General features: G+C 42.9%; 1 pseudogene; it reads left to right on the top strand.

The window, feature by feature from the left end:
- LOC102167823 overlaps window positions 1–26,564 on the top strand; it is a 196,995-nt pseudogene that overhangs the window by 82,114 nt on the left and 88,317 nt on the right.

Below are 26,564 nucleotides of genomic sequence, written 5' to 3'. Positions count from 1 at the left end.
CCAGGACACTGAGTTATTTTATTTTATCCTTATAGTTCCTGCAGGAGTTATTTTACCTGTTGGCCTATGATGTTATTTGGGCCAACAAATAGACCTCCCCTAAGATGATATGGGGACCAAGGACAAAGGGCACCACTTGGTTTCTTTAAGAGATTTTTTTATTCATTGTTTATTATTTATTTGCCAGTAACAAGCAAAACACATAACAACGAAGACAGCAGGACAAGGAGAAGGCTGAAGCTGAGATATCTCACAAATGCAGTGGAACCGTGAGTACTTTGGGGAGCTCCCAGGGAGAGAACCTAAGGCGGAATGGTCCATACTGGTGGCTGGCAGGAAATTTTCATCTTCTCATCTGGGTAGAGTGGGGCATGGAGTGATGTCCGAGAATCTGGACCACAAGACTGGGACAGGGAAAGGGCATATCACTTTCTGCGTGTTTCTGGGGCCTCTTGCCATGTTCTGCACCTACTATGTTCTACCTGTTGCCATTCTCCTCCCAGGCCCTCCTGCTCCCTGCTAACATTATGCATTGCTTCCTCCTCTCCTCTCTGCACCTTCACAGCCCACAGTCTGTTCTGATATTTAGCAACTGCTCTTTTATGAAATTATCCTGCTTACACATATATTTTGACTTATGGAAATAGCTGTCTGCTCTACAATATGAATTTACCATAAGCACTATTTTTCAGGCTACTCCTGATCCAAAGTGGAAATCCTAGCTTTGGATCAGGAGTAGTCTGAAAAATAGTGCTTATGGCAAATTCAAATTGTAAAGTAGACAGCTATTTTCACAACTGTTGTGAATAGAAATAGAGGTGAAAGGAGTTGAGGGCTTCCCCCAAAACCCCCACTTTCCTCCATAGTTTCATATTAATAGAATACATTTGCTTTCCTTTGATTTGCATTTGTCCAGACCATCCTCTGACTTACAGGTTTTCTGAGGCTTCATTTTAGGGAGCTCTTTTACATTTGGACTTATTATTTTTTTTTGCGAGAGAATTCATGACTTTTGTGGTTCAAAATGATTTTTCCTGGGACATCAAAATATGATCTTTTTAGTTGCTGTTTTTGTTTAAAGCCATGGTAACATAGTTGAATTACTGTTGGGAGTAGCCATTTCGCAGAACATTTAAAAACATTGAGCCAAATCTCTTTGACATAGCACTTTACGATGTTAGGATTAAATACTCTTTGACAAGTGTTTTAATTGCTGAAAAGTGAAGCTTGGGGAGGGGTATGAAGGAGTTTTTGCTGGTGTTCCTATGCCTGCTGTTAGAACTCACGTGGCAGTGAGGCACTCTGGTAAGCCAGAGGTTACTGGCAGCCAGAGCTGCCGACTTGGCATGTGACTTCTTCAGGTTCCTGAATCTTTCTGTGCCTCTATTCCCTCATGTCTTTTGGACGTGGCAGGATATGGCTGACTCAGGGCTGCATAGACTTGAGTGAGCCCTTGGTGAGAGAGCAGAGATCATCAAAAAAGATTGCTTCTCTTCCCCAGCACATATGTCCCCTGCACAATGGATCAGTTTCCTACTCAGAAATTATTCAGTGCTTATGTTTTAAATCCAGAAAAAGTAATTGTTACTTGATTTAAAACTTGTTTTTTTTAATTAAGAAGTTTTTGCACAGCAAAGAAAACCATAAACAAAACAAAAAGATAGCCCACAGAATGGGAGAAAATATTTGCAAATGATACGACTGACAAGGGATTCATCTCCAAAATATGCAAACAACTCATGCAGCTCAATATCAAAATAACAAACAGCCCAATCAAAAAATGGGCAGAAGGCCTAAATAGACATTTCTCCAAGAAGACATACAGATGGCAAAAAAAAAAAAAGAAAAAAAACCCACACGAAAAGATGCTCAACATTGCTAATTATTAGAGGAATACAAATCAAAACTAGGATGAGGTACCACTTTACACAAGCCAGAATGGCCCTCATTAAAAAGTCTACAAACAATCAATACTGGAGAGGGTTCAGAGAAAAGAAAAACCTCTTACGCTGTTGGTGGGAGTGTAAGTTGGTAGAAGCACTGTGGAAAACAGTATGGAGGTACCTCAGAAAACTAAATAGGGAACTATCATGTGATCGAGCAATCCCATTCCTGGGCCTCTATCTGGGGAAAACTGCAGTTCAAAAAGATACATGCATCCAAGTATTCATTGCAGTACTATCTACAGTAGCCAAGACATGGAACTAACCTAAATGTCCATCGACAGGGTAATGGATAAAGAAGATGTAGTACACATATACAATGGAATATTACTCAGCAATAAAAAGAATGAAATAATGCCATTTGTATTGATGGATATAGAGACTATCATACAAATGAAGTTAGGCAGTGAAAGACAAAGATTATATGATATCATTTCTATGTGGAATCTAAAAAAGGAATGCAAATGAACTTATTTGCAGAAGAGAAACAGACTCTAAGATTGAAAACAAACTTATGGTTAGCAAAAAGGACAGTTGGTTGGGGGAGGAATGGACTGAGGGTTTGGGATTGGCATTTGCACACTGTGGTATATGGATAATTGGCCAACGAGGACCTGCTGTATAGCACTGGGGACTCTACTCAATATTCTGTGGTAATTTATATGGGAGAAGAATCTGAAAAAGAATGGATGTGTGTATATATCTAACTGAATTACTTTGTTGTATAGCAGATGTTATTACAACATTGTAAATCAACTATACTTCAATAAAACTTTTAAAAATGAAAAAAAAATGACACAGTAAGTATGACTTTTTTGGGGGGTGTACAGTTCTGTGGGTTTTAACACCTGTATATGTTCACCACAATTAGGATGCAAAACCATTCCATCCCTTCCCAAACTCCCTGGTACTGTTCCTTTGTAGGTGCACCATCCCTTCACCCTCAGCCCCTGGCACCTATGAACTGTTTTCTGTCACTTTAATTTATTCATTTTGAGAATGTTATGTAAATGGAATCACAGACTATGTACCCTTTGACACTGGCTTAATTCGCTCAACATAATGCCTTTGAGATTCATCCAATTTGTTGTGTATATCAATAATGTGTCTTTTATTGCTAAGTAGTATTCTGTTGTATGGGAGCACCACTGTGTGTTTATCCATTCAACCACTGAGGGACGTTGGATTATTTCCAGTTGTTTCTGCCTGTGAATAGAGCTGCTATAAATAATCATGTGAAGGTCAAGTTGTTCTTAAGAAGTTCCATTTTAATATATTTCTTTTAAAGAGGTTCCTTTCTATGTATTATTGCTTCCTGTGGAGATTTTAAAAGATGGCTGTAAATCCTTTGATGTTTTTCTCATTGAGAGGTGGTATCTATGTCCCTTTTCCTTGAATATGAGTGAGTTGCTATAAACAGTAAGATATAACAAAAGTGATGCTTCAGTGACTCTGAGATGAAGTCATAAGAGGCCATGCAGTTTCTGCCTTGTTTACCAGAATGCCCACTCTGGAGTCCTCAGGCACTATTTGGGAAGCCCAGTTACTCTGAGACAGCCATGCTGGGGAGGGCCCGTGTAGGAACCCTGGCTCACAGTCCCAGTTGAGCTTTCCCGCATCTCTTCTGAGCTGCTAGATGGGTGAGTGAAACCATCTTGGTTCGATCAAGAGTCCTCCTATTACTTGAATACCACCAAGTGACCTCTGCTATCCATGTGGAACAGAAAAATCACTCAGCCAAACTGCCAAATTTCTGAGTGAAGAAATTGTGGGATATATGAGATCCTGCTGTATAGCAGAGGCAACTGTATCTAGTCACTTGTGATGGAACATGAAGGAGGATAATGTGAGAAAAAGAATCTATATCTATATCTATATATGTATGACTGGGTCACTTTGCTGTCCAGTAGAAATTTACAGACCCTTGTAAATCAACTAATGGAAAAAATAAAAATCATATAAACTTAAAAAAAAAAGAAATTGTGGGCTATAATAAAGTGGTGGTTGTTTTTACCTGCTAAATTTGGGTTTGTTTGGTCTACAGATGTGGGTCACTGGAATACTACACAATGAGTATTTAAGATTCATAGGAGCAAGGATTGCATCCCCTGACTAACCTAAAACTTTGGATGCAGGGGTGCTCAAAATGTATCATTTTTATTTTTTTAGACTCTGATTTCTACACCATGCTTGGCAAGGCCCCTTGTAAATGTTGTGTGATGATAATGAGGAAAAGGAATTACCTTGATAATTACCTTGGTGATAAGAAAACAATCCAGCTATCAAATGTTATTAAATATGTTACTCATGGACTCACCAACTGCAAAACCATCTATTTTACCCCAGCATCAAGCAGGTGGGCAATGAGGCCCTAGTGGGGAAACTCCCAGTAGGAGCAAGGACCTGGAGCCAGATGTCTGATTTCTGGCTCCAAGCCATCAATCAAGGCCTGTGTTCACAAATGTAGATGGGCCACAAAGAACCACTGGGTGGCTTTGTGAGCCAGCAGCGCACAAGGGCGGCTAGCCGGGCAATCAAAGACTCCGACCTAAGTAGTTAATGCAGAAAACAGAAGCACCTCTACATGATTCTGATCTGTAGTCTCAGGAGGCGTTTAGGAGCTATTGCTTTGATTAAACCCAAATGTAGGCAATTATGAAAAAGGAGCAGAAGGAGAAGAAGGAAGTGCTCTTGGAAATAATAAACAAACAAACAAAAAAACCCCCACAATGGGCGAATTTAGAACAAAACTCACTAGAGGCAAGGAGTGACAAATAGACTCTAAAATCTGAAGCAAAGGAAAAGTAGAACTTGAGGAATCCTTACCAATCAGAGAAGAAATAAAAAAGTGATGGAATTGTAGGAAAGAAGATAAAAGAAGGAGAGAAAATGAAGGGAGACATGATTTATCCATGCATTTGTTGAACAAATATCTGTTGAGGCCCCCCTCTTGGTTTCAGCAGGAAGCATCAAGTGGTGAATTAACTAGGGAAAAAGTCCTGGCTCACTTGGAGCTTCTGTTCTATGAGGCATAGAGTGGGTGGGAGAAAGAAAATAAACAAATAAACAAGTTAAAATGTATCAAATGGAGAAAGTGATCAATTCCCTGAAAACACAGAGCAGAGAAGAAAGAGGAAGGGGGAGTGAGGGTGGGGAGGAGGGAGGGAACTGGCAATTTAAAATAAAGTGGTCAGGAAAAGCCTTTGCCTAGGTCTGAAGGAATAAGGGGGAATTGAACCAGGAGGAGACCTGGGGGAGCACATTCCAAGCAAAGGGGACAGCCACTGAGGAGCCTTAGACCTTGTGAGGGTGGAACCCTGGATGAGTCCTGGCAGAGGAAGCTGTGGGGGTGCAGGTGATAAGGGACTTCAGACTGTGGTAATCATTTGTGGTAAGCAAATGATTTCACTCCTTTAAAAGAGATTTGAGCTTTAAACAAGATTATTCTGGCGGTTGAGTTAGGGAGGGCAGCTAATGCAAAGGTAGAAGCAGGGAGAAGAGGGAAGGGGCTCATGTAACGATTCAGGGGAGAGATGGTGGCAGTTGGTGGTGGTTTGGACTGGCCTGATAGTGATGAAGGGGATGAGAGTGGCTACATTCTGGATTTGCTTTGAAGGCAGGTCCAACAGGATTTGCTGACAGATCAATTTTTTTTTAATTTTAATTTTTTAATTTTTTATTTTTTAATAGTTATTTACCCAATACAATTTTTTTTCTGCTGTACAGCATGGTGGCCCAGTTACACATACGTGTACACATACTATTTTTGCACATTATCATGCTCCATTATAAGTGAGTAGACATAGATCCTAGTGCTACACAGCAGGATCTCATTGCTAACCCATTCCAAAGGCAATAGTTTGTATCTATTAACCCCAAGCTCCCCAACTACCCCACTCCATCCCCCTCCCCCTTGGCAACCACAAGTCTATTCTCCAAGTCCATGATTTTCTTTTCTGTGGAAAGGTTCATTTGCGCCTTATGTAAGATTCCAGATATGAGTGATATCATATGGTATTGGTCTTTCTCTTTCTGACTTACTTCACTCAGTATGAGCATCTCTAGTTCCATCTGTGTTGCTGCAAATGGCCTTTTTTGTGGCTGAGTAGTATTCCATTGTGTATATATACCACATCTTTCTAATCCAATCGTCTGACAGATCAATTTAAAATGGAGTAGAAGCAGGGTCATCAGAGATAAATGAAATTTGGGCTTAAGCAGCTGAAAGAAGTTGCTATTTACTGAGGAAAAAAGATTCAGGGGGCACTGTTTGTTTGCTTTTTGTAGGGGGGCATTGTGGAAAACAAGGAGTTTGCTTTTATAAATTGAATTATAACTGAGATACAATATTATACTAGTTTCAGGTTTGCAACATATCGATTTATCATTTTTATACATTATGAAATGAGCATTATGATGTCTAGTTACCATCTGTCACCATGCAGAGTTATTGTGATATTACTGACTATATTCCCTATGCTGTATATTACATCCCTGTGACTTACTTATTTTACAGCTGGATGTTCATACCTCTTAATTTCCTTTACCTATTTAGTGCCTCCCTGTTTTCAATTCTTTTTCAAATGGAATTGCTGAATCATAAGATAATTCTATTTTTAATTTTTTGAACCACCACTCTACTGTTTTCCACAAGAGCCTCATCATTTGCATTCCCACCAGCAGTGGAAAGCATGCCAACATATCTATATTCCTACCAATCTTTGTTATTTTCTTTTTTTTTTAAATTTTATTTTATTGAGGTAGCTATCCTAATAGATGTGATAGGGGATTTCTATTTAAGATGGGTAAATTCTACCATATTTGATTTTATCGTAATACTCTAATAGAGGGAAAATTAGAGGAGGCAGAGAGGATTGTTGGGGTGACTGAACAGACAAGGGTACAGAGGTCTAATCCCCAGATGGAGAATGGTCTTCGGAAAAAGCTCAAAGGCAGGAGGGGAATAGAATAGATGGGCACATATGCATGTGGTTGGGAAACCTCTTCTGATTGTTTCTGTTTTCTTAGGGAAAGCAGAAACAAGGTCATTATTATGGAGAGAGCATTTGGGCTGATGGGAGAGGAGAGGGTATGAGCTTCAAGCAGAGCAGGTGTGTGAAAGGTCCAGAGACTGTAGGAGGGTTTATTTTCAAACAGTCCGGAGGACCCACCTGAAGATGTTTGTGGTCACTAATTTGGAATGGCACCTGTCTCTCCCAGTACCATTCTGCCTCTCAGGGCCAGGCAGTGAGAAGGCAGAAGGTGGGACTATCCAGTAAAAGTGAAGAACTGATGGGGCGAGATGTGAGGGCCTGTTTAAGGTAGTGCTTAATAATGGTTCATGGCATTCAAGCTGGGACAAGGACAAGAGGGTGTGAAGGAAGGACTATTGGAGTCAGGGTACAGGGGTACTGTGGGAGATCAGGGGCAGTTGGGGGTTTGAGACCTGTTCAGAAAGGGGATGAAAGTCTTTGAGGTGAGCATGACCTGGGCAACCGGATCTTCTTGGGTGACTCCTGTAAGGAGGATGAAGTCTTCAGTAAGTCCTGTGGTCCCAGCCCAGCCTTGGTCACCAAGCTGTGAATGTGGGGGAAGAAGAAGGGCGGGGTTCTGGGGCCCACTCTTTCCTCTTGTTAGTGTTGGTGTGCGGGCTGTGGGGGTGGGACTGTCTAGAGCTCTCCACCATCCTTTGAATCTCTGCAGGGAGCCTGCATAATAAAATAGGCAAGGTTCCCAACTGTCATAAGCAATTATTGCCTCTTTTGTGTGAAATCTTTTCAGGGAAGAGAGAACCAGGACCTGGAACCAAAGCCTTTGCTGTCTAGTGTGGTTCCTCACACACAGGCTGACTGGGCTCTCGTGAGGATGCCCCTCTTCACTGCCACCTTGCCCACTTAACTATTTCCTGTGGTTCAGGACTGGTTTCAGGGTAAAACACGTTCACCCTGTGAATTCAGAGGGACACTAGAAATGCGATGTCTAGAGAGTTCCTGTTGTGGCTCAGCGGTAATGAACCCAACTAGTACCCATGAGGACTTGGGTTCAATTCCTGGCCTTGCTCGGTGGTTAAGGATTTGGTGTTATCTTGAGCTGTGGTGTAGGTTGCAGATGCGGCTCAGACCCTGTGTTGCTGTGGCTGTGCCGTAGGCACCAGTGGCTGCAACTCCAATTCGACACCTAGTCTGGGAACTTCCATATGCTCAGGTGTAGCCCTAAAAAAGACACACACACACACACACACACACACACACACACAAGAAAGAAATTCGGTGTCTAGATTTCTTGTTTTCTTACAACCTCTAGGTCTTCTGAAGAAAGGGATAAGTCAATATTCACTAGGAAGCCCAGAGCCTCTGGAGAAATGGGATTTACAATTCCCTGTAAAAGTCACTGTCATGAGTGCCTCTTGTGCACCTACGTGTTGGCACAGCCCACTGGTGACCTCTGTGGGAAAGAGCTGCGTTCTCGACTCTTTCGGGCAGGGGGCACTGTGAGAGGGCAGTGGACCCTGCATGCTGCTTCCAGGAGTGGCAGCTCGGCCCCTTGGCTCATTTCTGCTGGGAACTAGTATCTCTTTGATGGAGGGTGGGGAGCTGTTCAGGAGTCATAAATGCAAAGCTAGGATGTCCAGATGGGGAAACTGGCCTGCTCTGGCTACACAGCACATGGTGGCTGCCAGGTGCTGGGAGGGGATGGTCCTTGAGGAGTCGAGGTTCCTGGTTCCCTTTCTGAGTCCTGAGCAGGAGGCATCTCCCCAGAGGCTGTGCTTGAGGGACCCCCCTGCTTGGAGCTGTCATCAGGTCTCAGGCAGGGGAGTGCCGAGGGAGTTAACATCTCATTTTAACACCAAGCATTCTCTACTAACCCATACTTCTTGGGACTGAAGCATGGCTGGTGGTCTTGGAGCAGGAAAGAAGAAGGAAGCATTTGCATGGTTAATTTTTTTATTGTGATAAAATGTATATAATACAAAATGTACTGTTTTTACTATTTTTAAGTGCACAGCTCAGTGATATTAAATACATTCCCGTTGTTGTGCAATCATCACCACCATCCATCTTCACAGCTCTTTTCATCTTTCAAAACTGAAACTCTATACTCATTAAACGATAACTTCCCATTTCCCCACTCCTGGCCCCTGGAAACACCATTCTACTTTCTGTTTCTATGAATTTGATTACTCTAGTGCTGTTTATTGAATGTTTGTGACTCACCAAAAATTTGTATGTTGAAACCTAATCCCCATATGATGGTAATTGGAGGTGAAACTTTTGGCAAGTTATTAGGTCATGAGGGTCCAGCTCTCATGATTGGAATTAGTGCCTTATAAAAGAAACCTAGAGAGTTCCCTTGCCCCTTTTGCCATGTGGGGACACAATGAGAAGAAGGCAGTCTGTGAAACAGAAATAGAGCTCTCACCAGACACCATTTCAACCGCATCTTAATCTTCTCAGCCTCCAGCACTGTGGGAAATAAGTTTCTATTATTTATAAGCCACCCAGTCTGTGATATTTTTGTTAGAACAGCCTGCTTTGTTAGAGAAGTACCTAAAAGCCTGCATTTAGGCACTTCATATCAGTGAATTAATACTGTATTTGTCCTTTTGTGTCTGGCGTATTTCATTTAGCATAACCTCTTCAAGATTTATCCATGTTGTAGCATATATTAGAAATTCCTTCCTTTTAAAGGCTGAGTAATATTCCATCATATGTATATACCATACTTTGTTTTTACATTCATTTGTTTATTCATTCTTCTATCGATGGACATTCGGGTTATTTCTACCTTTTGGCTGTTTCAAATAATGCTACTATGAACATTCGTGTACAAATATCTGTTCAAGTCCCTGATTTCAGTTCTTATGGGTATATATGCATAAGTGTAATTGCTGGATCATCTGGCAATCTTATGTTTAATATTTTAAGAACTAGCATATTATTTTCCAGAGTGACAGTTGCATGATTTTTTGAAAGTGGCATATATTTTCAACACATTTTTCAAGGTAATGTTTTGGACCAGGTGGTTATTAAGACTATGGTTAAGAGATGTAAGACTCTGGAGAGATGGTCAAAGAGTGGCATTCTTTTTCATTCTTGCTTACTTTCTGTCCCAGGCCCATGCCTCTGAGGTCAGCTTGGCATCCATCTGGAAGCCAGGAAGAGGCCCAGACCCAGCAACTAGGGGCCAGGCGTTCCCCTTATGATGGTGTCCACCTACTTTTTTTCCACCTCAGTCTTCCTCACTTTCTAAATATCTCTCACACTAAGTTGAATATTTCTTGTTTTACATTGGGATGGGGGTACTTAAGAGGATGCAGAAGAAATGGCCACAGACTGTTGGCTCAACAAGAAGGGAGAGTCATGAACTGCTAGAATTTTGGAGGCATTGAGCCCCCTGAAGGTCCTGGGCCCTATTTTACAGATAAAACAAATAAAAGGAACAAATATTGCTGCAAGGAGAAGAATGTGGAAGATGTGTCCAAGGAAACAGTCCTGGAGGATGTGCTTACCGATCCTGGAGAACAGCATCAGCCTTCCCGAGGTCCCCGAAACCCAGGGCCACCAGTGAGCATCACGTGGGTGCCCTGTGGGCACTGAGAGCTGCCTGTACATGTGGACATTTCACATTTTCCTGCCTGCATCTTAGATGACCCAACAGCTTATTTCCTTTGTCTACTGAGGCTAACTGGGAAGTCTTTCTTTTTAGCATTTATCTACTGTGTGTTGAAAGAGAGGTGGGGGTACAAGATTAGGAAACCTTTAAACAAAGCTTTGAGGAGAGCTATCTCAACATAATTCAAAACTGAGCACTTGGACGCCTAGTAATATAAGTCCTGCCAATTCCCATTACAACACAGATTGCAACATGCCTCTCTTCTCGTAAATGTCTTTGCAAGGTCACTCCAGCCCTATCTGATCCCTCTCTGTCTTGACCTTCTGCCAGTGCCCAACTGTGAATCAGTAGAGTCTTCTGCTTTCCCCTTCTTGCTCACCTGCAGCTTTAAGGCTGGTCAGGGATACAGGAGGGCTGGACTATGGGTTCAATGACCAGTGTGTGGTCTTTCTGCTCTGCTACACACAAGACTCTGCCTGGCAGCCCCTTTCTTTCTCCCAGGATGACCAGATTCCACTGGTTATCACTCTCCTCCAGTGTCTCTCCCCACTCTCCACCTCAGTGCCTACCCACACCTCCTATTTTATATCAGTGAGGATTCCCTTCAGCTTCCTGCCCCCAAAGCCACAAATGTCCTTCCCCGCTGTCCTCAGGTCTGAAACAGGCACCATCCTTTCCTCCAGGGATAATGCCTCCATCTCCGATCTTCACACCCCACCCTCTTTCTCTTAAATACTTGGTTTCCTTCCCCTTGCTTTCCAGAGCCCTCAACTTTTCCTTCTTAAGTCCTTCCCCACAGATTATGAACAATGTTCAAGCTTAAAACACCAGTGGCAGTCCGGGGGAGAAAACAAAAATGCTCTTGCTCTGAAGCCTGTGTGAAAGTGGTCTCATCTTTTCAACTGAGCTTCCAGTGAGAAAACCATTGCTTCCCTCCCATCGCTTTTGTAGCCATTTAGTCCGGCTCCTTCCCAAACTCCGCAGGAACCAGGCAGGCTATCATGCCCCAGTGATCACAGTGGACAGGAGATTTTGAGTCCGTCTCTCACCTCTTCTCTGACTGCAATCTGAAGGTGTGACCTTCACACTGTTTTCTCATAATCCTGGTGCTGCTCAGCATGGAAAGAACACATGGTTTGCAGTAAATTTGTATCACACCCCTGCCATGTAATAGCTGTGTGACTATGGCCTAGTCACTTAGCTCTGAGACTTACTTTTCTCATCTACAAAATGGGCAAGGTGGCAACAGTAGACAGTCTTTGGGAATTCTGATGAGGAAGAGAGAAAGTGCTCCACTATTGATGACTGTGATGCTTAGCAGTCCACTCTTCCCTTTCTAGATCTTGCGATGTTTGTCCTTCAGCAGTCTCTCCAATCAGACCTTCTTTCTCTGCACACACCTTCTACATATTTTCATTCTTCAAACTCTGTAGGAAGTTTGTGGTCCCCATAACTCCATTCTCTTCTAACTCATTAGATGCTCTTTCTGAGTAACTCAACCTCCCTGTTTTTCTCCCCATTACTCCAGAGGAGCAAAGCTAGCTGCCTAGTAGAAACTTATATTGGACTGTCCCACAGGCATGGTCAAGACCTGAATCATTTCCTTCCCTGAAGTCTGCTTCTTCCTATTTCCACTTTCAGAGGCATCACTTTTGGCTCTGACTCCTTAACTCTCACACTGGGGTCATGTTTAATGCCTCAGCTGCTTAACTCCCATTATCGAAGGTCTTTGGAATCTACTCTCCATTAATAGGTCTTGCATTATTCCCTTTTCTCTTTATATTGTTACTTCCTTAGTTTAATTCTTCAAGATCTTGGCCTTTGCATGAGGCATTTCCTCCCTCTAAACTGCCTTTATTTTTTTCTCTGCTCAGCAAACCCCCACCTATCTTCCTGACCTCTGCTCAGTGTCCCTTCCTGGGGTCGATGGTCACCCCTCATACCTGGCGCCTCCCTTGTCACTGACACATGACACATCATTCATGACAGTCAGTCCCCAAGCAGTGGGAGCCAGGCCATTGTGTTACTCCAGTGGCCTCTGTTCCTAGCACACATGGGGCATCCACAAGGGTTCATGGAATGGATTAATCTCTAAATATGCCTCTTTAGTAGTGCATTTATCTCAATATGCAATAAAATAATAACTAGATTCAATAAGATAAAGACAATCGCTATGGACTTTATTTTTTAAACTCAATGAATTTTATTACATTTATAGTTCTACAATGATCATCACAACCCAATTTTATAGCATTTCCATCCCAAACCCCCAGCCTATCCCCCCACCCCCAATCTGTCTCCTTTGGAAATTATAAGTTTTTCAAAGTCTATGAGTCAGTATCTGTTCTGCAAAGAAGTTCATTGTGTTCTTTTTGTAGATTCATCATGTAAGTGATAGCATATGACTTTGGTGTCTCACTGTCTGACTAACTTCACTTAGCATGATAATTTCTAGGTCCATCCATGTTTCTGCAGATGCCATTATTTCGTTCCTTTTAATGGCTGAGTAATATTACATTGTGTATATGTACCACATCTTCTTTAGCCACTTCTCTATCAATGGATATTTGGGTTGTTTCCATGTCTTGGCTATTGTATAGAGTGCTGCAATGAACGTTGGAGTACATGTATCTTTTGAGTCATGGTTTTCTCTGGATAGATGTCCAGGAGTAGGATTGCTGGATCAAATGGTAATTCCATTTTTAGTTTCCTGAGTTATGTCCATACTGTTTTCCACAGTGGTTGCACCAATTTATATTCCCACCAAGAGTATAATAGGGTTCTCTTTTCTCCACACCCTCTCCAGCATTAATTGTTTGTAGGCTCTTTGATGATGGCCATTCTGGCTGGTGTAAGGTGCTACCTCATAGTAGTTTTGATTTGCATTTTTCTAATAATTAGTGATATTGAACATCTTTTCATGTGTTTTTTGGCCTCTATGGACTTTATTTTTAAATTTTTAAATTTTTATTAAAGTATAGTTGATTTACAGCATTATAGACTTTAACCTGTGATGTTAACATACATGATAACATTATTTGTCAAGGCTAAAATGGAAGTGCTATTTTTGATGAGCTTCCAACCCTACTCAGTCCCTTCTCCCTACCCCAGTCTGCTTCTGCCTCTGTGCTCATGAAACCTCCCTGTATTCTCCCTAGCACTCTTTCAACCTGAGAGATTCTTCTTGGCCAAAGGTCAATGTGAATGATAGCTTTGGAACAGTCAGACCTCCGGTGACAAACAGAGGGGCTGGGAGGAGGGTGTGTGTGCATGGCTGACTCTGACCAGGGACAGTGACATTCCTGCGCCCCCCAGAATTGTGCTTTATCCCCTTCTCTTATCATCAGCTCCTCTTGGGGCCCCTGAGGGACATACTCTTGGTTTCATCCTTAGTACCCATGGCTCCTCCTTAGTGATTTTCAACAGTAAACAAACACAGACAGGAGGATTCTTATATAAAAATTGTGTAATAAAGACCCACAGTATGGTCCCATTGGAACTATCTCATTCTTCAAAGGAAAGAATTTGATTACAATATGAGGATAGGTTACCGCTAAGTGACAGTGGGATTCTAGGGAAACCAGCGTGGCAGTAAGTGTGTGTATGAAGAACTCCCAGTGATTAAAATCCAAGCAGGAAGCAAGGGGAAGATTAGCAAAGAGTTTGCTCTAAGGAAATTCACGGTCCTGTCAAAACAGAGTCACGTAGTCTGCTATTAGGGAAAAAAAAAAAAAAAAAAAAAAAAAAACCAGTTAAACGAGAGTAGGGTTTGGTTCTCCAAACCTATGTACAGCATAGAATGTCTGTACTAGAATAGCTCATATGTACATTCTGGGTATCCACAGAATCCTTTCTTCCTCACTTTGGAGTTACTGCTTTTTCTTTTCTGGGTTTAATGGTTATTTAGCGGAGAATATGAAGGCAGTAAAGGAGAATTGCAGGCTCCCATTTTTTTTCATGCTGCTAGAACTTTCCCACCAGGTTAAGGGGACTACTCTTTTTCTTTCTAGAACTAATTTCTTGAGGGCTAGCTGGGATTTTTCCATGTATTTTTATTTCTGTAAGTGGCATTGTCTTGGCAGTGTCTGACTCTTCCTTGCACTAATCTGCTGGTCTGAGAGAAACCTCCATCCTGTCCATTGGCCTCGCCTTTGTAGCTTAGTAGCTTCAGCCATACCCTTGGATATCCCCTCAGTTGGATGTCTCCCTCAATTCAGTCTATTTTGCACATCCCCACTAGCACATCCTCAGAGGGTGTTGCTCTCCTTCTCTCATCCTTCATTGACTTTCCTTTGTTTAGGAAATGGTATTCAGACTTCCAGGTTTGGAGTTCGATGACCCATCACCATCTAGTTTCAAATTATACTTCAGTCCCTGTCTCTGAGGATGCTCTTGTTTTTCCTCCTTACCGTATGGAGTCCTCCTATCTTTAAGTCCCACTGTAGAACTCACTTCCTCTGTAAAACATCTCTGGCCTCCTCAGAAAGCCCTCTTCTAAAATTACTTGTTGGTGTGCTTTAGCTCTTCCAGCAGTGGGAAGCTTCAACAGCAGGTTCTGCTATATCTTATTAATTTTTAATTTCCTTATAATAGCTAGCATGGGCTGTGCATGTGAGTGTGCATGCATTGGTTCTCTAGGATCAGTCTTTAAGGTGCTGAAGAAAATCAACTGTAATTCATCATGTTACTCCAGATAAATGAAAAGGTCTCAACGTGCTCTTCTATGACACAGTAAATATTTCCAAATGAAAAATCATGCCATTCACACTTACAGTGTCCATTTATAATTGAGGGAAAATTTCCGATAAAGTTTAATGATAATTTATTTGAGGAAAGGTATCTAGTGTATTGGTAAAATTACATTAAGCCAAGAACATTTTGTTCTGATGTATTTTTTGTTTTGTTTTGTTTTGTTTTTTTGCTTTTTAGGGCCACACCGGCAGCATATGTAGGTTCCCAGGCTAGGGGTCTAATTGGAGCTACAGCTGCTAGTCTATGCCAGAACCACAGCAATGCGGGATCCAAGCTGCGTCTGTGACCTACACCACAGCTCACGGCGACACTGGACCCTTAGCCCACTGATCGAGGCCAGGGATTGAACCCTCAACCTCATGGTTCCTAATCAGATTCGTTTCTGCTGTGCCATGATGGAAACTCCATTGTTCTGATGTATTTTGAATTTAAACATCTAGAAATAAAGATGGAGAGAAATTTCATGTTCATTCCACATTGTGGGATAGCTATATCCCATGATTTCATTGATCTATTGTTATTTACTTAAAAAACACATCTTTCAGAATGTGAACTTTTTTATGTGTTTTATTCTAAAATAGAGAGAAATATTCCCACAAATCCCCACAGGCTAAGTTGGGAGGCTCAGGGGGTACCTGCCCGTGGGGTGCCTATGTTTTCCCGGATGGGCTTCCCGACCCATCTCTGGGGGTGTAGTGTGACCCAGCCACTGGAGGCCCTTGCTGATGTGACTGTCCAGCCTCCAAGGGGGCTGACTATCACTCTTCAGGAGAAGTGGGTCATATTCCATTTCAGGGCTCCCAGGGGCCAGCCCCACTTTGAGCATCTTCCCTTTTGCTTTCCTCACATTGGTTTCTCCTGTCAAAAGAATTTCTCTGATGCCTGAAAATCCTTGATTTCACCTCCAGCACACAGAGCTGCTGCTCTCTGAGAGGTTTTAATGTCCATGTGAAATGTGATAATAAGACTGAGTTTAATGGAGTCAGTCTTCTGGACATGACTTTTATCTGTGTTAAACAGAGCTTAACTCAAGCTCAGGACTCCAGCAAAGTCAGAGCCTCTGCTCTCTGCTCCATTGGGCCACCTCTCTGCTCCACTCTCTGTACTGACTTCTCCTCTCCCTAAAGTAGGGAAGGGACATTGTGGCCGTAGATGGCCAGGCTTCTGTCATCAACATTGGCAAATCTAGAGGAAAGAAAAACTGTCCCTTCCCTGGGTGCCAACACAAAACCAAAGGACAAGACTCGGATTGGCCAGGCTGGGGCCCTGAGCTCACAAGGGGAGCAGAAACTGGTCCTGTGCCCCATGTGGCCCATCCTCAAGGAATGCAGTGTCTTTACTAGGAAGAGAGTGGGGCTGCGGGGCAGAGAAAGACAGCAGATGTGCACCATGCCAGATATGTCTTACAGAATATATTTCTTTCTCAGCATCATGACATTCAGTTTTTTAAATGAACATTTTGTAAAATTACTGAGTTTAAAATGGAGGATGTTGGAAATTACTGAATAGTGTCTCATTTTTCCACCTGAACAGGGTTGGGTCACCACAGGCTCACTCTGGGGATCTGAATGACGCATAATTTCTGGGGAAGGGATCAGGGTGTGCACCCTTCTGCGTAATTTGAACCCAAGCATTCTTAGAACAGGGTGAGAAAGGAGAGGGGGAAATTTTCTGTGGTGATCAACAAAGCAAGGCATTATTGTTTCACCATTTCAGACTAGAGGATTATGTACAAGGCTCACTCTGCCCAGAACAGCCTCCATGAGATGTTGTTGAGAATCGAACCCTCTTGCCCACCCCACCCCATGCTACTCACAGAGGCCTGCAAAGCCTCAACACCTGAGGGTAACACTGAAGTCAGTCAAAAAGTGCCTGTGTATTTACTTCCACGTGTGCACATACTCTGTTTCTGAGTTGTATCCATGTGTGAAAAAATGTGTGCTTTGTGTGTCTTACATGTCAGGATGTGTTCCTTGTGTGTTTTTGTGGGTCTGCATTTGTGTAAGTGTGTCTCTGTGGTGCTTGTGTGTATATGTAAGAGAGGATATATGAGCTGAATCAGTGTTTATGTTTAGACTGTGTTTGTGGGTGTATCTGAAGAGCTGGAGGAACAACATTCCTTTACTTACATTTACTAATTTTGTCTTTAATGTGCTTAATTTATGAAGCCGCCAGCTGCCGTCCTTCCCGCTCCCCACCCCCCGCCCCAGCCAAGCAGGAGGCAATTTGGTCCAGCTGTCGTGCTGGAATGCATTCTGCTCTTCTTGAGCATGCTTTATTATTATTATTTTTAAAGCTTTTGGAAGGTCTTGTGAGAGAGGTGCTGGGAGTTCATCACAGATTATTTTTAATAACAGAATTCTAGAGGGAAATGGAAAGCTGTGTTTTATTGGCAAGCTGTCTTCTCCATCTCTAAAGTAAACAAGACTCCATTTTCTACATTATTTAACGTGTCATCCTTCCCTCCCGTTTTTAATCATTCTCCACATGGACTCATAAGATCCAAACCGACAGGCCTAGAGCCCTCTATGTGAACACATGTATATCAGGCCCTGCTCGGGAGAGGCTGCACCCAGCAGGGCACGGATCGATTCTGCTGTGACTTAGGTCCTCCCTGGATCCCAGTTGCCCACCTCCCTGCTTAGAGCAGCCAGCATCACAGAGCCCCTGGACTGCATTGGTGATGGGTAAAGCTTGGAAAGAATCAGGATATGGTGGGTGGAGGGCACCCTTTTATCTAGAGAAGCTTCTGCTCAGCTCTGGTGGCAGCACGAGCCATTTGTCATTTCAGCTTAACTTGGTTTGATCCAAATAAACACATGGAGCACCTGCTCGTCCCCTGGCATTGTACTAAGCCTCTGTGTGTAAACAAATGAAAGCTGAGACCCCCTACTGTCCCTTGAAAATGTTGATATGTTGATGTAATTGGCCCAAAGACCAATTCTTCAGGTTGCAGTAAAGACCCTGCCATGTCTGTGAGCCCTGCTGCCCTCTGGAGTCACAGCCCTGTGTTTGTGACAGCCTTTCTGCTCTGCCATGAACATGGGCAGGGAAGCCCTCACCACTGGTTTCTGCATGTCCACACACAGTAAGCATCTTTTGATTTCTGCACTCTTGTAGCAAGGGTGTGGAGCCACTGGCCTGGACGCCTGCACCCCAGCCTTGCTCATCTTGCCTGCTCTCCACTTCCACCCTTCTTCTCACATCCCTGCACAGCCAGCCTTTGTGTCCACACAGGACCATCCTCCCAACCTCAGACTCCTCAAGAGACTCAGTTTTCACCCTTCATGGGTTTAGTAAGAAGTTTATTTATTTATTTTTTGCTTTTTAGGGCTGCACCTGCGGCATATGGAGGTTCCCTGGCTAGGGGTCGAATCAGAGCTGTAGCTGCTGGCCTACACCACAGCCACAGCAACACAGGATCCAATCGAGTCTGTGATCTACACCATAGCTCACGGCAGTGCTGGATCCTTAACCCCCTGAGCAAGGCTAGGGATCAAACCTGCATCCTCATGGATGCTAGTCAGATTCGTTAACTGCTGAACCACGATGGGAACTCTGAGAAGTTTTTTTTTTCTGAATAAATAAAGAAGAATTTTGAGTAATGCATTGCTCTGCTGAACTAAATGTATAAAGCTGACAGCCAGGTAAGAACTTGTTTTCAAACTATTTTTTTGTAGAAGATACTGCTCCGAAGAGGAAGAGCTTAGTCTCAGTCCTTTCAGGAAACTCTTCCCTTAGTATTTCCAGGATTCTAGGAACCATCAGTGAGGAGTTCAATACACCTGTTTCTCCAAAGCCTTTCTTTGCATACTCCCCCTTCTTCTTCTTTTCTTCTCTTTTCTGTCCTTATCATAAAAGTGTTAAAGCACGTTCCCTCTGCCAGGAAAAATTCGTGAGGCTAGATCACACAGTTGAAGAGCTTGCAAATCACCCACCCTCAGTCACCCTTAAAACTGTGAGCGTGTGGGTCCAGGAACAGCACAAGGTGCTAAGGGACTGTTGCTGCCTTCAAAGGGCTAGTGGTCTCCAAGGGAAGGCGATGTGTCTGCAAGTGACCATAAGGGAGAGTATGAGAATGTGCTGGGAGCCAGTTTGGAGAGGGTTCCTCCTGGCTGAGGCTCAGGTACAGCTTCCTGGAGAGGACATATTTTAAGCTGTCCTTGAAGGTTGAGTGGGATTTTGACAGCAGCCTCAAGGGAACAGACGGGTGAAGGTGGTGCACCACACGGCCAAAACAGAGTCGAGCAGTTCCTTCAGGTTACCTGAACTGAAGGGATCTGCAGGAGATAGATGAAAAAGATGGGCTGGGCCACATTCAGAGGGTCCTGAAGGCAAGAAGCAGGGGTTTGGATGCTGGCCTTGAAATATCTTGAGCAGGCAGGCATGCAGGCTGAACTTTGTGCTAATGGGAAAAAATAACAGAGCACTTTATATGGTGACTAGAAAGTGGTGAAGGGAAAGTCAGAGCACAGCACTGGCACATTGCTGCTAGTTTACAAAGCCTAGGATTACACCCAGATGTGTATTCTGCTCAGTGACTCACTTAATGTTAAATTAAACACTTTTAGTAATATTAACATCAGAGACGTTACCTAATTCTTTTTGGCCTCTGCTAACAATTTTTTTTTCTATATTTGTATTTAGTCTTTTCTCCCTCTCATCTCCATTATAAAGATACCTTTGATGGGCGGGACAATTCTTTGGTTTCAAAAAAGATGAGGGTTTTTCTTTTCTCTTTTTGTAAAGTATGGATTTGAACTTCTGTCTTAGAGCTTCTGCAGCATCTTATACTATAGGAAGTTTTAATGTTTATCTAATGTAGGTTTGCATGGCAGGCACATGGGTAGCTTGGAGAAGGAGAAGGTGAAGCCCATAAGGTGTGTGTTTGCAGGTGAATCCTCTTACCTCCCCACATCTTCACCTTTCATCCACCTTTTGAGCTGGGGACTTTCAGAGCACCCAGAAGTGTCTTTCTATGCTTTAGGCATGATATTTCATCTCCCTCTAATGTGTGTGTGGAATGTGCTATAGAATAACTAGTTGCAGTTGGAAATACCCTGGGAAAGAATTATTCTTTCCTGAAAACACATGCAGCATCCTGCTGTCCTGACTGCTACAGAACGTGGGATGAGTGCAGATTTAAGAACCCTCTAAGCACTAACAGACACTGTCACCCACGTACTGGGGTCCTGGAGATCTGGCTGCCCTCCACTGGTGGCAGATTTGCTTGCTCCCTTCCAGGAATAAAATGGGATGGGGCAGTTTTCTGCTACAGCCTCATACTCCAGGGCACAGGAGAGTGGGCTGCGCAGGGGTGATCTATCTGTGCATGCGTGCCAGGACAGGGAGGCTGGCTGCAGTTCTTGGTGTGGTAGGTGGTTCTAGGGAATTTCGATGGCATCCCTTGCTTTTCTGCTGTTCCTCAGCTCTTCTTGCTTGTTTCTCCTAATGGCCTGGGCAAGGGTAATGGAGAGTGCTTTCAGCCCCTCTAAACAGGAAGGTAGGCATCTTCAGCAATCCTCCCTCTCCCCAGGGCTACAGACACTGTCCTGGATGCTTACCGGCTTGTACTTGCTCAGTAAGTGTGTGTGTGTGTGTGTGTGTGTGTGTGTGTGTGTGTGTGTGTGTGTGTGTGAAAGAGAGAGAGAGAGAGAGGAAATACCCTGGGTGTGGGCCCAGTAAAGAGGACTGGGTTTACATGCCCCCAGTCTGAAAGACTCCAGGTGGGAGGAGAAGGAGCCTTGGGCAGAACTAGGACCAGAGGCTGGAATAACAGGCTTGTAGTCCTGGTAAGAATGGGAGTCTCGGGTACCTGTAAACTGAGGAGCTTGTGGAGACAGAGCCTCACAATGAGGAGATGTTGTGGAGGGGTTTTGAGGGCTTGGCAATGGGGTCTGAGTCTTGCATCTTGCAGCGCTGAGGTCTACAGCAGCTCCACATGGAGCCCTGGCTTCCTGACTCCCCTGGCTGACTCATCCTCAGAAGCTTGCTTCATATGCTGGACTCATCTCCTGCCTTCCTGCCAGACCATGTCTGTGTTTTCACACAGCTTTTGACTGCTGCTCCTCCTCTCTTGGGATTTTTGCATCCCAATGCCTGACCTAGATCCCAGACTGGTTCCAGATCAGCTTCTGGGCCCAAACATTTCAGCGCAAATTCTTAATTTGTTTGTACTTTCCATCCTGAGAACCTATTGTTGGGGAGCTTCTGGGTTCTGTGTTACAAGAGAGTCAAAGAGCATGAGACCAGCTGTGACTTGAGGCTATTTTAGTCCTGAGTGATCTCTCTTTTAATTTGTCCTTAAAATACACACAAAAGTACAGAAAATGAACAAAACAACACAAAAAAACCTCACCGGAACACTGTCAACAATTGTTAGCCTTGGAAGGGATTTCCATTATCTTCAGCAACAATGAGACAGATTCAGAAGCAAAATTGATGACAGTTTTATTGTTAGTGGCTCATTTGGCCAGAGGTAGGTGAGAAGGGGCCTTGGTGACCTCCACCCCCTCCACCAAGGTCTGAAGAAGTCCTTGAGCCCAGCAGAATATTGAATAGCACCCTGCCCCCTCATCACCTCCCTTCCTATTGCATCTGGAGGAGATAAAGGGGAGACCATGTCACAGCAATCTGGAAAATTGTGGTTATTACAGCTACAGTGCTGCTGGTGGGGCTGTGGGAGAAGAGTACCATTTCATCTTCTGTGCCTTGTACCTGGTGGAAGAACATTAAGCCCCTCCACACATTTGCTAGGGTGTGAGGATGTTAGAGAACCTGATCATCCTTAGCCCACCAAGCTGAGGGCCTGAGAGCAAAGCACTGACATACGGACAAGATGTGAACCAACTTGGCTTTGCAACTTTAGCTCTCCAGGGAACCAGCAGATCAGAGGGTGTGCAGAAATGGTAAAATTGTGCTGCATGTCTTCTGTCAGCAAGTATTGTGGAAGATGAATATACAACAAAAAAAGACAAACCACTAGAGAAACAATAAAAAAGTTCTGAACTAAATACACTGACTACATTTGAAAACACAACTTTTGAAAACATTATTTTTAGGAGGAAATAAAAAGTAATTTAAAGATCTATATTTCATGTTCTTAGTAAGCCATAAAGAATATATGAAATTATTAGAAGAGATCTGGTTGATGACAGAGCAGACTGAGATATGAGCCCAGATAAAAAGGAGCTTTTTATAGATAAAAAGGACAACAGTGATACTAGGAAAAGGCCTTAAAAAACATACAAGCAAACAGTGGAGCTGAAATCTCTCTGTATCAGTGGCAGTGAAGGGAAGAACTTAACCAGAAAAAAAAATATAATGTTGAGGGCAAACTGAAGTTCCTTTCCTAGAACTCATTGAAAAAGGACAAAGTGATGAAAATAATAATAATAATAATAATAATAATAATAATAATAATAAGAAATAGTTACAGAGCCTAATAAAAGCAAATCAACCTTTGAATAAAATGGCTATTGTGAGGAAGAAATTTAAACAACTGGGAAGAAGGAACAATCAAATATACAATGTTTGAAAATTTTTCTGAGATGGGAAAAATATGCTTCATTGATAGACAGTAATCAATAATGATATTAAAAGCAAATTTGTTAAAGAAACCAAACATAGCTATACTCTCTGAATTTAATCAGACTTAAAAATACATAAAAGCCTTCAATCTGACAGTACATGTTACTCAGAAAGGAACAAAAAACTAGTTAGGATAATGTTAGATTATCCATTAACAATAAGAAATTACAAGACAGAACTTTGTCTAGATACTCATGTTGCAACAGAAGAAAGGGTGGGGGAAAAAATGTAATTGTAATGTATACATGTAAGGATAACCTGACCCCCTTGCTGTACAGTGGGAAAATAAAAAAAATTATATATAAAAAAAGAAATTACAAGACAATAGAGCAGTTTCTAAATATTCAGAGAAATCATGTTTATTACCCTTATTTTGAATTTTATATGTTAAGAAAACAAAACCATTTTTATATTTAAGGACTCCAAAAGTCCAAGGGCTCTTATAACTGTGAGAAGAATCAAAGCTAAGAACTCTGGGAAGGAGGTCAGTTGAAAAATGTCTGCATGTTGTTACTTTGGATGAAAAAGCCAGAGGTCAGAATAAAGACTAACGATATACAATAAACAAAATATGTCACTTGATCACAGTGGCCTGGCTCTTGAATTCCTGATGGATACATGCAAACTGAGAAGGGTCTCTGAGCTGGTACAATTTCAAAGCTGGACATGAAGACACACAGAATTCCTGTTTTTATGAGGTACATATCCTAAGTAATGCACTAGAAAACAAAGAAACTGATAAGTCAATTTTCAGATTGTGATGATGTCATGAAGAAAATGTCATTGACAGGGATAGGGGGATGAAATGAGTGGAAGGCTATTTGGTAAGGAATATTCAGGTTCTCCTTTGGATGTGCTAATTTGGAAAACCCAACCAGGTAGTCAGATTTGAGTCTGGAGCTTGGAGAAAAGGTCTGAGCTACTAATATCACTTTGGGTGTCATTAGCCTGAGGATGGTATTTTAAGCTGTGGGGTTTAGAGAGGGCCTGGGCCTGAACCCTACATCAATCCAATGTTTAGGAGAGGGAGAGGAGTAGGGCCTGGCAAGGGAGGCTGAGAAGGGCTAAGGAGTTTGGGAGGAGTGAAATCAACAGAATTTTTTGGGTTGGAAATGTATTTGGCTTCTAGTAACAGAGACCAAACTTAATAATGGCTGGAATCAAATGGAAAGATGTTTTCCCCCTGCCAAGGGACAACATGGTGGCCCTACAGATGTTGGAGACATAGACGTCCTCTAAGTTTTGTCAACCTGAGCCTGCAACTTCATCTTTAAGACTCTGTGATGGAATAGCATTGAGAACTATGTCTAGATACTCATGTCGCAACAGAAGAAAGGGTGGGGGAAAAAACTGTAACTGCAATGTATACATGTAAGGATAACTTGACCCCCTTGCTGTACAGTGGGAAAAAATAAGTAAATAAAATAGTCAAAATGGAAAAAAAAAAAAAAAGACTCTGTGATGGCTGCTGGACCTCCAGCCATCACATCTGTATCCTCACACCTAGAAAGAGAAAGGATAGGAAAGCAAGAAAATCTCAGGCTGCATGTCAGTCTCACTGCTAACCAGCTTTCCTGGAAGTTCCACTCACAACTTTCACTTACATCTCCTTGGACCTATGTCTTAAGGGAGGCATTCAGTTTTTCTGAATACAGTTCAGATACAAATACAATTTTTCTGGCTCTTAATATCCTTATCCACAAAAATAGGGACTTCTCCATTTATTAGTGTTTCTTTTTTTTTTTTTTCTTTTTTTTTTTTAAGGCTGCACTCGAGGCATATGGAGGTTCCTACGCTAGGGGTCAAATCGGAGCTATAGCTGCTGGCGTACACTACAGCCAGTATAGGATCCGAGCTGTGTCTGCGACCTACACCACAGCTCATGGCAACACCGGATCCTTAACCCACTGATCGAAGCCAGGGATCAAACCCATGGTTACTAGTTGGATTCGTTTCCGCTGCACCACAACGGAACTCCCTATTAGTGTTTCTTTACTCATGGATGCATTCATTTATTCATGAACCTTATTATGCATCAGGGCTGAACACAATGCTTAATGCACCTGGGCCTGGTGATGGGGGCTGTGTCCTGGTTCCTGTTCATTGCTGAGCACTGACCATGTGATGGGATGGGTGCAAAGTGCTCTATGTGGAGTAATAGCATTACTCTCTGGGCTACCTTTGTCCCCATTTGCTGTGTGAGGACAGTAGGAGGCCTGCAGGGGGTGAGCCCAGTGGTGATGTCACTGCATGGTGACAGGTGGTGTGCACATCTCCTGCACAGTGAGCCTACCTCTTCCTGCAGACCCTGCAGACTTGCTGACGACAGGGACAGCTCCGTGCAGGGTGCAGGAAGTGTCAGAACAATGAATCGCTGCAGCCTGGAGGTCTGGGCATGCCCCCAGAGATTTCCCCGGTGTGTTCTGGAATGTTTAGTGTGGTTGACCTTGCCAGTGATTTATGAAATACATTAAAAATAGTTTTTACCTAGAGATAAAATATGGCCCTGATTCTTGTGTGTACAATGACCATTGTACTTGTTGATGACTTCAGCTATAGTTGTTTGAAATCAGTATTATATTCACCCAGAACACTTAATAAAATAATTTCCCCAGCAAACACCTAGTTTCTGAGAAGAATTTCCTCTGGTGGTACCAGAAAGCCATTCATGTCTTACCCTTAAGAGATGATGGATAAAATTATCCTGATTATGAAGAAATTATTTGTCCTGTAAAGAAAGCCTGATGACTCTGTTGTGTACCTATCCACATTTTTCTGAGTTTGACCTCAGTCAGCTCTGGCAGCAAGGATCTCTGCCCCTCCTGCTCTGAGATGCCCCCTGATGTGGCCAATGTGAGGATTACCCCCTTTACCTCCCCACCCAAATCAGGCTTAACCTGGCTCTGGCCTTGACTGTAATTTTAACTCTGTTCCTCAACATGTAGAAGGCACCCGATTTATGGTGTTTCAATGTCTGTTTCTCATTAATCAGCATTTCCGCTTCAGTCCCAAATTTTTACCTAATCAGCAGACAGAAAGGTCGCAGCCTCTTGTGCCAGCTCCATTCTACATGTGGGTCTGGGTGAGTCCCTTCTTGCTTGTCAAATGGGGACTTTGAGAGCCACTCCATGGAGAGATCCCCTTGCTCTCTGTGCACAATCAGTCTCGAGACTGGGAAAGAGATACTGCTTGTGTGGGAAGCCATGCGAGGCTGATACTCAAAGGCAAAGTGAAATCAGGGAGCATTTTGTTTTCATGGACTCATTAGAAAATGTGGGCCATGGAGCCAGTCAAGACTAGATTCCAGATTCTAACCCTGCCAGTCACCGGCCTATGACCTTGGGAAGGTCACCTAACCTCTCCAAATGTGTCTTTCTTTTTTTCTAACTTTAAAAATATAGACTTTCTTTAAAAAAGAGTAGTTTTAGGTTCACAGCATGATTGAGAAGGAGGTACAGAGATTTCTTCTAGCTCCCTCCCTTCCCCCACATGCACAGCCTCCCCCCATCACCATCCCCCTACCGGAGTGGTTCATTTGTTATAACTGATGAACCTACACTGACACTTCCTTATCACCCAAAGTCCAGTTTACATTAGAGTTCGTTCTTGGTGGTGTATATTCTGTGGGTTTGGACAAACATGTAATGACATGTACCCATCAGTTTT

The sequence above is a fragment of the Sus scrofa genome, chromosome 14 (genome assembly GCF_000003025.6).
Source record: "Sus scrofa isolate TJ Tabasco breed Duroc chromosome 14, Sscrofa11.1, whole genome shotgun sequence".
Taxonomy (NCBI): Eukaryota; Metazoa; Chordata; class Mammalia; order Artiodactyla; family Suidae; genus Sus; species Sus scrofa.
Note: the sequence above shows the minus strand (reverse complement) of the source record. Positions and strands in the feature narration are given on the sequence as shown.